This window comes from Canis aureus, chromosome 7, assembly GCF_053574225.1.
Source record: "Canis aureus isolate CA01 chromosome 7, VMU_Caureus_v.1.0, whole genome shotgun sequence".
In the NCBI taxonomy this organism is placed as follows: domain Eukaryota; kingdom Metazoa; phylum Chordata; class Mammalia; order Carnivora; family Canidae; genus Canis; species Canis aureus.
In genome coordinates this window covers 71,342,675-71,357,879 of record NC_135617.1, presented here as the reverse complement: position 1 = coordinate 71,357,879, position 15,205 = coordinate 71,342,675, and the positions used below count along the sequence as shown (strand labels likewise).

Below are 15,205 nucleotides of genomic sequence, written 5' to 3'. Positions count from 1 at the left end.
GTGTCTCTGCCTATCTCTCTCTCTATGTATGTATGAATGAATGAATGAATAAATAAATAAATCTTTAAAAAAAATAAAGGCAGTGGTGATGGGATGCCTGGGTGGCTCAGTGGTTGGGTGGCTGCCTTTGGCTCAGGTCGTGATCCTGGGATCCCAGAATCTGGTCCCCTGTCAGGTTCCTTGCAGAGAGCCTGCTTCTCCCTCTGCCTATGTCTCTGCCTCTCTCTGTGTGCCTCTCATGAATGGATAAAAAAATAAATTAAAAAATAAAGGCAGTGGTGAGAGAGGTTCATCATTCCTTATTCTCTTGCTCTCAATGTGTGCAGAGACCTGAATTTGTCCCTTCTAAGCTATGAGTCTTCTAGTCTTTTATTTAGGTTAGGAATGATATTGGGGGTGTGCAAAACAGCGAAAATGAGTTGCAAATGCACAGTGTAGCTCTGTAAATCCCAGCTGGGTGGCCAAGTGTAAATTAGCCTTAGATTTGGTCGTCTCATTTTAAAATAATTCGAAAAAAAAAAGTGGGACCTCTAGGTGGCTCAGCGGTTGAGCATCTGCCTTTGGCTCAGGTGTGATCCTTGGGCCCTCCTCGGGCTTCCCACAGGGAGCCTGCTTCTCCCTCTACCTGTGTCTCTGCCTCTCCCTCCATGTCTCCCATGAATAAATAATAAAATAAAATAAAATAAATAAAATAAAAGCAATTTATCTGAATGACCTCACTTTTAAAGATCTAGATCATTTTGAGCAGAAACATGGCATAAGCAAGCAACATGTTCTGCCACGGTCACCCTAGCTGCTGTTATCAAAGGAAGGACACGGAGGGGAGAGAGTCCCAGAGTTTGGGGATCAAGGCAATGAAGTGGGTCCTTTGCTTCGCTCCAGTAAAATTCAGTAATTCTCATGTCCCCACCTTCTAATTCAGTAAAGTTTTTCAATGCATTAGTTTATGGAAGTGGTCACCCTATGTCCAGGGTAAAATTAGCAACAAATACTGTGTTTTTTTGTTTTGTTTTTTTTTCCCACAGTGCCTGAACACTGTTGACATTGAGTTCCTAGGAGTCTTGTTCTAAGTGACGGTTTAACTCTATTTTTAATAAGATCAGTAACCTCTTTTTCCTTTTAGGGACAATCTCAAAACCATAGGAATTTGAAGTAACATCCAATTTAATTATGAAGGAGAAGGAGCTGAAAGTAGAGCATAGAGCTGGGAAGATCAAGGAAATGGGCTTTCCTCCCATACAAGTCCTTCCCTAGGGGATTCTTCTGCTGTAGCAGTTAAATGTCCTTAACATTTTCTTTAGCTTGATAGAATCCTAACCTCCTGCTTCCCCCAAAACTGAGGCTGGAAATAACTACTACAAAATAAAAACAAATTACAGTTCAAGTTCTGTTTTTCAATAAATCTTTATCCTCTGGGAAAATAAAACGTTTTAGCAATGATGAAGTAGCGGAAGCCCTCCTTGAAAGCTTAGAAAAGGAATATAGTAAGCTCTTCTGGTTTCTGGACCAGTTCCCAAAGGCCTGTTTTGTTTTTAAGATTTTATTTTTTTGACTGCGCACAAGCAAGGGGAGGGCCAGGCAGAGGGAGAGGGAGAAGCAGGCTCTAAAGGCAGATGCTTAATCGACTGAGCCACACAAAGCCCACTACCAAAGCCCATCCAAAGGCCTGGCAAAATTGGTGAACTACTTACTCTTCTCCTACCATGGGATATAGTAAATGTTTGCTGCTGCAGCAGCAGGAATTGGGGGCTTTCTTACCTTCCCCCTTACTCTAACCTGCCAGGTAATAGAGAAAATAAAAAGCAAGCTATTGAAGATCTGTTTCTATAATGTGGTGGTATATTAAAATCACTGGGGGAGGGACACCTGGGTGGCTGCCTCAGCAGTTGAGCATTTGCCTTTGGCTCAGGGTGTGATCCCAGAGTCCCAGGATGGGGATTGAGTGCCACATTGGGCTCCCTGCGTGGAGCCTGCTTCTCCCTCTACCTATGTCTCTGGCTCTCTCTCTCTTGTCTTTCATGAATAAGTAAATAAAACCTTCAAAAAAAAAAAAATCATTGGGGGAGGCTAAAAATATACCCACCTCCAGGCCTCTAGCAGGAGTCAGAATCTTTGGGAGTGGGCTAAGGTGTTGAAGAGAATTCAAGCTACTTAAGCATTTCTTTCTTTGAGATATTATTTATTCATGACAGACAGAGGCAGAGACACAGGCAGAGGGAGAAGCAGGCTCCATGCAGGGAGCCTGACGTAGGACTCGATCTGGGGTCTCCAGGATGAGGCCCTGGACTGAAGGCGTCACTAAACCGCTGAGCCACCGGGGCTGCCCTATGTGTGGCTATCTTACAAAAGATGAAAATGCCAACATACATCACCAAACATTAACTACATTTATAAATGAGGTACAGAAGGGTCCGGGAAGGTGGGATTTGAGAGATTTTATGAGTTGATGGATTAAGGGGTCAAGAGCAAATGACCAGATTTCTGGGGGAGCAAAAATTATCAAAGGGAGAACTGGCTGTTGCTGTACCACTCTAATTTGCTTTGCTTCCAACCCCCCTGAGACATATGGTGCTATTTAGTGTGTGAACACGTGCACCCTTTCTGGCCAACTCACAGGCCATCCACTACTCATGAAGAGGACATGAAACAGGAAATAGGGAGTAGTTTAATGGGAGTAGTTTAGCTCATTGAAGTACTTTAATGGTATTGTTTTAGTATTTTTAGAAAGTTCTGCAGATCGGTTGTACATCAACGTGAATACATTAACACTACTAACTTAAAAGTTAGAATTTTTAAAGTTATCAAGTGGGTAACTTTTTTCAAATGGTATACTTTTTTTTTTTTTTTAAGATTTTATTTATTTATTTGAAAGACAGAGACAACACCAGCAAGGAGGGGAGATGGCAGTAAGGGGCGGAAGGAGAGGGAGCAGCAGGCTCCCCCTAAGCAGTAAGCCCATGTGGGGCTCCATCCCAGGACCCTGGGATCATAACCTGATTGAAGGTAGACGGTGAACCAAGTGAGCCACCCAGGTGCCCCTCAAATGGTATATTTAAAAAAAACTGTTTATTGTATATCATTTATATCTTAAACTGTTAAAAAAAGGGGGGGGGGTAACGCCTGGGTGGCTCAGCGGTATAGCCTGCCTTTGGTCCAGGGCGTGATCCTGGAATCCTGGGGTCAAGTCTCACATCGGGCTCCCAGCCTGGATCCTGCTTCTCCCCTCGCCCGTGTCTCTGCCTCTCATGAATAAATAACGTCTTAAAAAAAAAAAAAAGGTTAACGTGCCTGACAGTTGTGCAGGCTGGATTGGGTAGCGAATTCAGATTCAGCTGGCTAGATGGACTGGCTAGATGGAGCCGGTGACCCTCTCTCGGAAGGTCCGGAACCCCGAGGTGCACCGGTGAGGACAAGGGAGAGGGCCCTGGGGCCGACTCTCAGGGGACCCGCCCGCCTGGGGAAGCCCCGGCGGAGGAGCGCTCAGCTGCGCATGCGTCTGGCAGGGCCAGGGACGCACCTGACACCGCCGGTCGAGAGACAGTCATCTCTTTTTTGTTTTTCAAAATTAACAAAATACGTGCGAATATTCGCCCGGAAGAGTGTGAGACATTCACGGCTGGCCTCTCTTTCACTTGGCCTGTTCTCTTTCGGACGAAGAGGACGGTGCGGTGGTCGAGCCAGGCACTGCGAAGACAGCCCTACATGTCAGGCCCCCAGCACATGGCGCTATAAATAGGCGGGGCCGCGAAGGCTCGCTCCCTTTGTGCGGTGGTCGGTCCGGCTGCTCTCGTGCCGTGGTGCTGTGGCGGCTCGATGCGGCGCCCACTCTCCTACACCGGGGCCCTGCTGGGGAGGGGACGGCAGCCTCGGGTTGAGCAGGATGAGCTGCCCTTACAGACTAGAGTTTCTGATGTGCCCGTGACGGCGCTTTTGGGAGCTGACCCATCCCAGGGCGGAGGGGGGCGTTAGGCTGCCGTCGCCCCCCCCCGCTGACCTTTGGTGTCCTCCCAGACCCCTGGTCCTCGCAGGCCGATCCGCAGCGCTACCAGGGTGAGTGGGTTGTGCGAGATGGGGTGGCCGGCCGAGTCCCTGGGGGAGGACGGGAGTGATGATGAACCCCGGTGACTCTGAGTGTCTCGCTGACGCCATCACCGCAGCGCGCTGACCAACCCCCGCCGCTGGGCTGGGGAAAAAGCGGACGGCCCGGAAACCTTTACTAGTGACGAATCCCTGTTTGGTTCCCCATTAGGTGCTTGAAGATTTCCGCCGCTGTTACTCTTGGTTCAAGGTATGTATTAGATGTGAGGTCTTTCTCAGTGCTGCTCACCATCTCGTCCCCAAAGCTGTTTTTATTCAGTCAGTATGGAGTTTGCTTTCTCTTGAGCACGCACAGCAATGCAAGTATTGTAACCCGTGATTTTTTTCCAAGGACTATTTTTGGCTTACATTTCTTTTGTAATTTTTTGGAAAAGACCTTTTTGACTTTACATGTTTTTGTCTAAGCCTAGTTAAACCTGCTTTATTTTTTGTGTACGTATATTTTTTTATTGGGGTTCGATTTGCCAACATATTCTGTATATTTCTATATGCTTAGCTTTTCTGGTGGAGGTATTTTTTGCAGTTCCGAGGTCCGTGTCGCGAAGTCCCTCCTCCCCCCCTTTAATTCTCCCCACTTCTCTCGTCCGTGCTCTTCGTTTGCTACATCCTTGCTACTGATGCAATTGTTTTTAGTGCATTACACCCTTTCAGAATGGCCTCCCCTGATCCAGCCCTCCTTAAAATGGGAATGATGATTTCTCAGACTAGAGTCTCTGACACTGGTCTTGATGTCAAAAATTACGTTCTGACTCATTTGGAGAACTGGATAGTGAGTCTGAGAAGGGCCCAACAGGGGGGCCTTGACATTGCTTGTACTTACCATTGGCTGTCTGTCCTGTTTTCATCTTTCTAGCTTGATTATTCTGGAAGCCTACCTGGGGCGGTGCCCTTTCAAAGGTTAGGTACTAATCAGATACTGAAGGGCTGAAGTTTGTAATTCATCCTCTTGGATCAGTGCTATTGAAATGACTGTACCCTTGGAATGGCTCCTGCCACTCGAACCTGCAGTGCAGTCTGTGAAGAGTCACGTCCTTTTTCCTTGGCTGCTGTGGTGAGTGCCAGTTTTTCTGCCAGCCCCAGAGTGGTAATGATAACCATCTTGGAACATGAGTATTTCTCTGAGGATCTTTGAAACCACTGATTGAGGACTCTCCTAACTGCCCAGGTTCATGCTTTAATTCCAGTTGGCTACGTGGTTCTAATACATGTTCTTTTATGAAATTTCAGGGTTTTGTTCATGCAGAGGATGCCTCCTATCTGGTTGGTGTTGGGCAGATCCTAGGAACTTCCATCTAATTTCCCTGCATTAATCTATGCAAGCAGCTGTCAACTTACTGGAGGAAAGAAACTGCCCAGAAATTTTGAGATGCTTAAATACTTTTAGACCAATTAGATTTATTTAATATGAATACTTGTTTTTATTAAAAGGATTCCAATAAAATACTTTAAAATAAGCTTGGTCTTGGTAAAAATAAGGTGGGACAAAAAGATTTGCGGAAGTAAAAGGGAACTTATTTGGAATGAGCATCACAGTTGACATCTAGCTATATACCTCTTTGCAGCTTTATAGAAAAAACTAAAATGAGGTTGACCCTAAAATTAAGAATTTTAGGTGGTGTACCACAGGATTTTAATGAACTAGATGTTAAGTAATGAAAATTTTTAAGGTGTTGAAATACTAACACTGGGGGTGGGGACACCTGGGTGGCTCAGTGGTTGAGTGTCTGCCTTCGCCTCCAGGTGTGATCCTGGAGTCCCAGGATCAAGTCCTGTATTAGGCTCCCTGCATGGATCCTGCTTCTCCTGTATTCCATTTTATTTTTAAGATTTTATTAAAAAAAAAAAGATTCTATTCATGAGAGGCAGAGACACAAGCAGAGGGAGAAGCAGGCTTCCTGCAAGGAGCTCGATGTGGGACTCCATCCCAGATCCCACGATCATGCCCTGAGCCGAAGGCAGACGCTCAACCGCTGAGCCACCCAGGTGTCCCCACCCCCGGTGTCCCACATACTGTATTCCAGAAGGTTGTGCCGGTTTATGATCAGTGTTCTCATGGTATCACATGTTTCCCTGTATCTTTCTGATATCCAGTGGTGGTAACAATTTGGCCACCAGTTTGGGGCTATTAACTCTTATTTTTGAGTCCCATACTGGGCTCCAGTTAGGAAGCCTGCTCCTCCCTCTGCCTGCCTCTGCCTCTGTTTCTCATTGAATAAATAAAAACATCTTTAAAATTATATTTCTTCTGTATTTGCCTACTGAGCATTTCCAGCTTGGTCCCCCACCACTTTATTTTTTTAAATTATTTTAAACTTTGAGGGGCACCTGGGTGGCTCAGTCGGTTAAGTATCTGCCTTTGGCTCTCTCCCTGTCAAATAAGTAAGTAGAATCTTTTTAAAATTTGAGGGCAGGGAAGCCCGGGGGGCTCAGCGGTTTAGCACCACCTTCAGCCCAGGGTGTGATCCTGGAGACCTGGGATCGAGTCCCACGTCGGACTCTGCATGGAGCCTGCTTCTCCCTCTGCCTGTCTCTCTCTTTCTATGAATAAAGTCTTTAAAAAATTTTTTTGAGGGCAGCCCTGTTGCCTCGGGTTTAGCGCCCCCTTCAGCCCAGGGTGTGATCCGGGAGACCTGGGATCAAGTCCCACATGGGGCTCCCCGCATGGGGCCTGCTCCCTCCGCCTCTTGTGTCTCTCATGAACAAATCAAATCTTTTAAAGGGAATTTGTTTTTTTTAAAGATTTTATTTATTAATGATAGAGCGGCAGAGACACAGAGGGAGAAGCAGGCTCCATGCAGGGACCCCGACGTGGGATTCGATCATGGGTCTCCTGGATCACGCCCTGGGCCAAAGGCAGGCCCTAAACCGCTGTGCCACCCAGGGATCCCTTAAAGGGAATTTGAGAGAGAAAATGGGCAGGGGACAGCAGGAGAGGGAGAAACAGGGAGCCCAAAAGCACTCCATCCTGAGACCTTGAGATCATGACTGAGCTGAAGGCAGACACTTTTACCCACTGAGCACCTCCAGGTGCCCCTAGGCTCTGTTTCTTTAGGTAAGAAGCAAACTAGTCTGTTACCAGTTACTTCTGTGGAGGGATTGGGATGGGGTGAGGGTAGGAGGAAATTGTACTTTTTCCTCCACGGATTTCTGAATTAATACTACTACATGATACAAGGTCCCAAGCACATAATTGTGTTTGGCTCTCAGCCATTTTCCTGTTTTCTTCACAGCAAGTATTTAGTGCTTGGATCTGTGCTAAGCTTTTCGTGTGCTCCACTTCATTAAACCCTTAAAGCTCAACCTTGCAACTTTGATAATATCTACCCCACTTCACAGGCAAGGAAAGGAAAGCTCAGGATGTTAGATAATTAGATTAAGTTCCTTTCTATCTGCTATACTGGTCACCCAGCCTTAGAACTTTACCAGGAACTGAAGCAAACCAGCCTTTGACTTAATTTCCCTTTTAAAATCCTTCCCACTCAGAGGAAACTACCCAGCTCAATTGTGGCTGTTACCATTCCCGGACTTTTTCTTAACTTTTAATTCTGAATATGTTCCTAAACAGCATATCTTTGTATCTTCTTGAACTTAACAAATACGCAGTAATTCCTCATGTAGTTCTACTGCAACTTTTTTTTTTTTTTTTTGTTCATGTGCTTTCCTGTAATTTAGATTCCACCCTTCCATACACATTTCTGTCCATTTTTATTTTAGGGGAAAAAAGGCTTTAAAAACTTCTTTTATGTTGATAGGTGTCTCTGGGTACTATATATGAGTACTTCTATTTATGAGTGCATTCTTCAAGGTTACCAGTATCACATAGTCAGTATCAGGGACTGGTTAAGATTCCTGGAGCAAGAGATTCACTTTGGGTAGGTAACTTATCCATTCTATCACGGTTTCCCCATTTGTCAATGGGTAGGAGTATCTACCCTTACAAAGAGTTTTCATTAGATTTAAGTATATGCAAACAAATTTAAACAGTGCCTGGCACATATTAAGCCCTATTTAGGTATTTGCTACAATTACATCATTTCAAACAGCTCAATCATTAATGTGCAAAGCCTAGTCAGTACTTACCCTCATCCTTAGTTCCTGATGTCACTAGTAGATGGTCAACTTCCTGGTCCTGAGGCTTTCCTCTGCATTCTCTTGCTCTAATCTGTATGGTCCAAGCCCTCCCCTAGGTGTTGGGACCCTCCTTCCTAAGCTAGCCCAGGGGTTGGGGTATAAGATTAGCCTACAGCCATAGTGAAAGTGGTCACATGAACTTGCATGGAAATCACATTCCAGCCTTCTGCATCCTTGAGCCCCACAGTGTCCCCTCAGGAGTAATGGTACTTGGTTAAAACCTCTATTCCAGGGATCCCTGGGTGGCACAGCAGTTTGGCGCCTGCTTTTGGCCCAGGGCGCGATCCTGGAGACCCGGGATCGAATCCCACGTCGGGCTCCCGGTGCATGGAGCCTGCTTCTCCCTCTGCCTGTGTCTCTGCCCCTCTCCCTCTCTCTCTCTCTCTCTCTCTCTCTCTCTCTCTCTCTGACTATCATAAATAAAAACAAACAAACAAACAAAAAAAAAACCTCTATTCCAAAACATCACTTCTCCATGCTCTACGAGTGGAGCAACTTCAGAAGTGAACAGCCCTCCTTCCTAGCCCACTGGCTAGATATCACAGCTTTCTAGCAGCTCTGAGCAGAGACTAGCCTTTCTGCCACTGCAGATGGTGCACCTCCCAGGGCCTGTCTTCTGCCTGTCTCTCCATGCTTTTCATCCTTGGAATCCTCAGCCACTGGCCAGTCTGTTAGCCCCTTCACAATTTATTCATTTCCCTGTTGGAGAATATGTGTGTTGCTTCCTTTTCTCTCCCCATTACAAACAACACCACCAAAGACTTTATAAGTAAGCTCTGGGCAGCCCTGGTGGCTCAGCGGTTGAGCGTCTGCCTTCGGCTCAGGGCATGATCCTGGGATCTGGGATGGAGTCCCACATTGGGCTCCCTGCATGGAGCCTGCTTCTCCCTCTGCCTGTGTTTCTGCCTCTCTCTCTCTCTCTCTCTCTCTCTCTCTGTGTCTCTAATAAGTAAATAAATAAAATCTTTAAAAAAAAAAAAAAAGCTCTATGCCTAATGTGGGTCTTTTTTTTTTTTTTTTTTTTTTAAGATTTTGTTTATTCATGAGAGACCCGCAGAGAGAGGCAGTCTCCATGCAGGAAGCCCGATGCAGGACTCCATCCTGGGACTCTGGAGTCACGGCCTGAGCCAAAGGCAGACGCTCAACTGCTGAGCCAACCAGGCGTCCCATAATGTGGGTCTTCAACCCATGACCCTGAGATGGAGTCACATGCTTTACTGAGAGCCAGTCGAGTGGTGACACCACTAAGGACTTTTGTGTACATAAACTCTTATACATACATGTGAGTTTGAATAGTCTCCTTTCCTTACATATCCAAATCATGCTGGTGTTACCTTAAAAATAACACCAAAATCTGACTCCTCTCATACCTCCACTACCATCCCACTCTGGTAGGAGCTATCACCAGCTCACCTATATGACTGCAGCAAAACCCAGCTGGTCTCCTGGCTTCCACCCTTACCCCATTACAGGCATATCCACACAGCAGCCAGAAATTTCTCTCCAAATCATGACTTGAGACTTGTCTCTCGCTTGGCTCAGTATCCTGCAAGGGCTCATATTTCACTGAGAGGGAAACCCAGAGTCTTCACAGAGACCACCCAACAAGGTCCTCCCAAGTCTAGCTGTGTTGTCTCTGACCTCATCTACTCTCCACTCTGCCTCAGCCACAGAGCATGAAGCCAGGAGCTTGTGGCCATTCTCCTGTCAATGTTCAGGGGGTAAAGATTTTGCTTGATGGCTGGGGTCCCAACCACATGCCTTGGTCTGTAGGGTAGACAGAAATTTGTGTCAACAGAGCTTGTGGATGTAATTTGGCTGGTGAGGAAATACTAGAGTGGAAAAATAAAAACTATCCTGGACGTTGTTTGTGGACTGTAACTTTATGCATTTGGAAAACAATTTGGCAATACCTCTGAAGTATGCACATTCTCTTCAACCCAGTGCTTCCACTTCTGGAATACACCCTAAATACACCCTGACCAAACTTGCATGCGTTATGTAATGTATGTTGTAGATTATGTAGACAAAAGTCCTTCGTAATGAGTTTTCGGTAATGGGTAATCTCAAGGGGGGAGGGAGAGGAAACAAATGTTGTCCAACAATTAAATGGACAAATTGTGGTATATTCATAAAATCTAAGACTATAGAGCAGTGATGTGTTACATGCAGTGGTGGTATGACTAATGTGCCAGCATGTATTAATCTCACAAACGTGAAGGGAAAAAAAGGCAAATTACAAAAGAATACATATGTGGTGTGTACTGTTTAAAAACATTTACAGCTTAACTATTGTTTAGAGTTAAGTATAATATATTAAAAGAAGGGATCCCTGGGTGGTGCAGCAGTTTAGTGCCTGCCTTTGGCCCAGGGCGCGATCCTGGAGATCCGGGATCGAATCCCACGTCGGGCTCCTGGTGCATGGAGCCTGCTTCTCCCTCTGCCTGTGTCTCTGCCTCTCTCTCTCTCTCTCTGTGTGACTATCATAAATAAATAAAAATTAAAAATATATATATATTAAAAGAAATGTGTGGGATTGCTAAATGCTAAATTCAAGCAAGTAGTTACCCAGGCTGTGACCCGGGGGTGCGTAGAAAGAGTAATGCAGTCAAGGAGGTATACATGGGGGCTCCATGGGAGCTCACGGTATAATTTTCCATGTTTTTGTATATCTGGACTGTTCCTTAATAACTTAAAAGCATGGTTTGGGACCTGCAAATCCTGCAGGACTGAGCAAAGGCAAAAGCCAAGTCGTTTCCACAGGAACACCTGCAGGCTCTGAAGGTCGGTCACACATGGAGCTCCCTTGGAAGACATCCAGAGGGCAGCCTGGGTGGCTCAGAGTTTTAGCACTGCTTTCAGTCTAGAGCGTGATCCTGGAGTCCCAGGATCGAGTCCCACAATAAGAAACTCTGATAACAGCATGTATGAAGGCCGAAGATGTTCAAAGAGATTGAATTTAGTCTATTGTGCACAGACAGGGCATTACAAGGAAAGAGTAGGTGGCTGTTAAAAGGAAACAAATGAGGGGTGCCTGGCAGTTGGTAGAGCATATGATCTTAGGGTTGTAAATTCAAGCCCCACACTGAGTGTGGAGATTACTTAAAAATAAAATCTTTAATTTGGCTTGGGTCATGATCCCATGATCCCAGGGTCATGAGATTGAGCCCTGCCTCAGGCTCCTGTGGAGCCTGCTTGAGATTCTATCTTCCTTTCCTATCTCTTCCCCCAGCCTGCTTGCACACTCTTTTTCTCTCAAAAAAATTTTAAGTACATTTTTTAAAGATTATTTTAAATAAAAGAGAGAAAGAGCACAATTTGGGCGAGGGGCAGAGGGAAAGAATCTTCAAGCAGACTCCTACTGAGCACAGAGCCCCACACAAGTCTTGATCCCCCCAATCCATGAGATCATTACCTGAGCAGAAACCAAGAGCCAGACACTTAACCAGCTAAGCCACTCATTGTGCCCCCCTGCAAAAATGAATCTCTAAATTAAAAAAAAAAAAAAAAAAAACCAAATGGGGATCCCTGGGTGGCTCAGCGGTTTGGCGCCTGCCTTTGGCCCAGGGCGCGGTCCTGGAGTCCGGGATCGAGTCCCACGTCAGGCTCCTGGCATGGAGCCTGCTCCCTCCTCCAGTGTCTCTGCCTCTCTCTCTATGTCTATCATAAATAAATAAATAAATCTTTAAAAAAAGTAAAATAAAATAAACCAAATGAAACAAGTAGAAATACTCAAATTGAAATAAGCAAGTATGTAAACACGGTAAGTTAAATAACAGAAAAACCGAATAGAAAATTGTGAGTGGAAGAAGAAATCCATAATGTGGAGCAGAGAAAACAAGCGAATAACTTTCTTTTTAACAAGTGAATAATTTTGGGACTCATGGCTGACTCACTGGTTGAGTGTCTGCCTTTAGCTCAGGGCATCATCCCGTAGTCCTGGGATCGAGTCCTACACTGGGCTCCTTGTGTGGAGCCTGTTTCTCTTTCTTCCTGTGCCTCTACCTCTCTCTCTCTCTCTCTCTCTCTCTCATGAATAAATACAATCTTTTTAAAAACCACAAATGAATAATTTGAAAAGGAAGGATGGTATGAAATGCTCCAACCTCTGGCATTGTGTGTGTAGAGCTGCCCTCGCCTTGTTGGTTTGTTACAATGCTGCAGTCAGAACAGCTCTGCCCAGGGACACATGGGCGCATCTGGCTTGGAGCAGTTCAGGGCCATCTGTTAGTTTGCTTATACAGTACTTTCCCATCTATTAACATCTTACTTTCCCATGATTCTCTCTCTCTTTTTTTTTTTTAAGATTTTATGTATTTATTCATAGAGACACAGAGAGAGAGGCAGAGACACAGGCAGAGGGAGAAGCAGGCTCCATGCAGGGAGCCCGACGTGGGACTCGATCCCGGGTCCCCAGGATCATGCCCCGGGCTGCAGGTGGTGCTAAACCGCTGCGCCACTGGGGCTGCCCCATGATTATCTTTTGATTGTTGTAATTATTTCCCAAAGAATAAGGAAACAGATTATCCCTAAGGGTTAAAGTATCTGCTGACTTTTAAAATGTTAAATATTATTGCTGGCAGTCAGGTGAACCTCAGGTGGTGGTGGGTCACAGTCTAGATTGACTACTGCCTGTCATTAAACCCTGAAATCTAAAGAATGTAGCAAAGATAGAGATGTCACCAATAATCCCCAGTTATCTGCTGATACCAGATAATAAACTAGGGCGTGGGTGGGGTGGGGTGGGAGCTGTCTCTAAAGAGCCTTGCAACAGCTCTCTCTGGATCAGGGAGCTTTCCATTTCCTAGTGGTCTACAGAGATTGGCTGTACTCCACCCTAGGTTATTTTCTTATAAAGGAGGGCAAGCAACTATTCTAAAAAACTAGTTTTTAAACTTTTTATTATGAAGCTTTTTTTTTTTTAAAGTCAAATCTACACCCAATGTGGGCCTCAAATTCATGACCTCAAGATCAAGAGTTGTGTGCTCTAAGAGCTGGCCAGGTGCCCCTGAAGCTTTTGCAACGGCAGGAAGGGGCACCTGGGTGGTTCAGTCAGTTAAACGTCCAACTCTTGGTTTTGGCTCAGGTCATGATCTCAGAGACTCGAGATGGATCCTGGAGCTGAGCTCTGCACTGGGTGTGGAGCCTGCTTGTGATTCTCCCTCTCCTGCACTCCCCCTCTAAAAAAAAAACAAAAAACAAACAAACAAAAAAACAGTAGAAACACTAGTACAAAGAACACCCATATACCTACACCTAAATCCAACAGTTGTCAACATTTTTCTGTATTTAAAAAATGTCATATGTACATAATTTAAAGATTTTATTTATTAATTCATGAGAGACACAGAGAGAGAGAGGCAGACATAGGCAGAGGGAGAAGCAGTCTCCATGCAGGGAGCCCGATGTGGGACTGGATCCTGGGACTCTAGGATCACGCCCTGGGGCAAAGGCGGCGCTAAACTGCTGAGCCACCCGGGCTGCCCTGTCATATATATATTAAATTAAGGGCTCCTGCCTGGCTTTGTCAGTAGAGCATGTGACTCTTGATCTCAGGATCACTGAGTTCAAATCCCACATTGGTCCTAAAGCTTGCTTCAAAAAGAAAAATAATAATAATAAAAGAAAAACTTAAAAAATATATTAAATTATATATGTGTATGTGTTTGCATATACATGTATTTGGCAGACTCATTTCAAAGTGAATCATCATGGGATCCCTGGGTGGCGCAGCGGTTTGGCGCCTGCCTTTGGCCCAGGGCGTGATCCTGGAGACCCGGGATCGAGTCCCACGTCGGGCTCCCGGTGCATGGAGCCTGCTTCTCCCTCTGCCTGTGTCTCTGCCTCTCTCTCTCTCTCTGTGACTATCATAAATAAATAAAAATTAAAAAAAAAAACAAAGTGAATCATCATGACATTTTATCTCTAAATACTTTAGCATTCATGTCCAGTGTAAGGACATTTACCACTATACTATTGTCATATCTAAGAAAATTGACCATGATTCCTAATTTTACTCATACTTAATTGATATTCAGATTTTTCCAGCTGTTCTCAAAATGTCTTTTATGGCAAGTTTTGGGGTTTTAAGCTTTTTTTTCTTAAAGATCTTATTTATTTATTCATGAGAGACACACAGAGAGAGAGGCAGAGACAGGAGAAACAGGTTCCATGCAAGGAGCCTGATATGGGACTTGATCCCGGGTCTCCAGGATCATGCCCTGGGCTGAAGACAGGCACTAAACCGCTGAGCCACCCAGGGATCCCCCAACATTGATCTTTTGAAGAGACTAGGCCAGTCATCTTACAGAATGTCCTACATATTGGCTTTGTCTAGTTGTGCCCTTCTGTTTTGAACTTGTTCCTCAATCTTCTCTGCATTTTTTTTAAACTGGAAGTTGCCCTTAAAGGCCTACTTAGATTCTGGTTATATAATTTGGGCAAGAATATTTCAAGTCTGACACTATGTATTAGTTTCTGTGGCTACTGTAACAAAGTACTACATACTTGGAGGTTTACAGCAACAGGTATTTATTCTCACAGTCCTGGAGGCCAGAAGTCTAAGACAGTTTGCGTGGGTCAAAATCAAGGTGTCTTACAGGGCCTTGTCCCCTGCAGAGGCCCTGGGGGAGAATCCACTCCCTGTCTCTTCCAGCTTCTGATAACTGTTGGCATTCCTTGTGACTTGAAGTCACATCCCTCCAATAGGCCTCCTTGGCACACTGCCTTCTTCTCTTCATTCTTTGTGTTGAATCTTCCTCTTCTTCCCGATACAACCACATAAATGATTGCATTTAGGGTCCACCCAATAAGCCAGGATAATCTCCCATCTCAAAATCCTCGACTGAATTACATCTGCAAGGCAGCATTCACAGGTTCCAGGGATTAGGATGTGGATATCTTTTAGGAGATCATTTTCAGTTTACCATGCGCTATGTGCTTCACAGGGCCTTGTATCAGGGAGATCCTTCATATC

The 15,205-nt window shown here is 45.1% G+C and overlaps 1 long non-coding RNA gene and 2 other non-coding genes across 3 annotated transcripts; all 3 read left to right on the top strand.

The window, feature by feature from the left end:
* The first annotated feature begins 4,056 nt into the window (after positions 1-4,056).
* On the top strand, positions 4,057-6,335 carry LOC144317767 (uncharacterized). The gene is made up of 2 exons (XR_013383732.1): positions 4,057-4,288; positions 4,952-6,335. It is a non-coding gene; the product is annotated as an uncharacterized LOC144317767 (long non-coding RNA).
* On the top strand, positions 4,105-4,167 carry LOC144317932 (small nucleolar RNA SNORD48). The gene has a single exon (XR_013383811.1). It is a non-coding gene; the product is annotated as a small nucleolar RNA SNORD48 (small nucleolar RNA).
* On the top strand, positions 4,783-4,850 carry LOC144317929 (small nucleolar RNA SNORD52). Its single transcript, XR_013383808.1, has one exon. It is a non-coding gene; the product is annotated as a small nucleolar RNA SNORD52 (small nucleolar RNA).
* Positions 6,336-15,205: the final 8,870 nt, after the last annotated feature.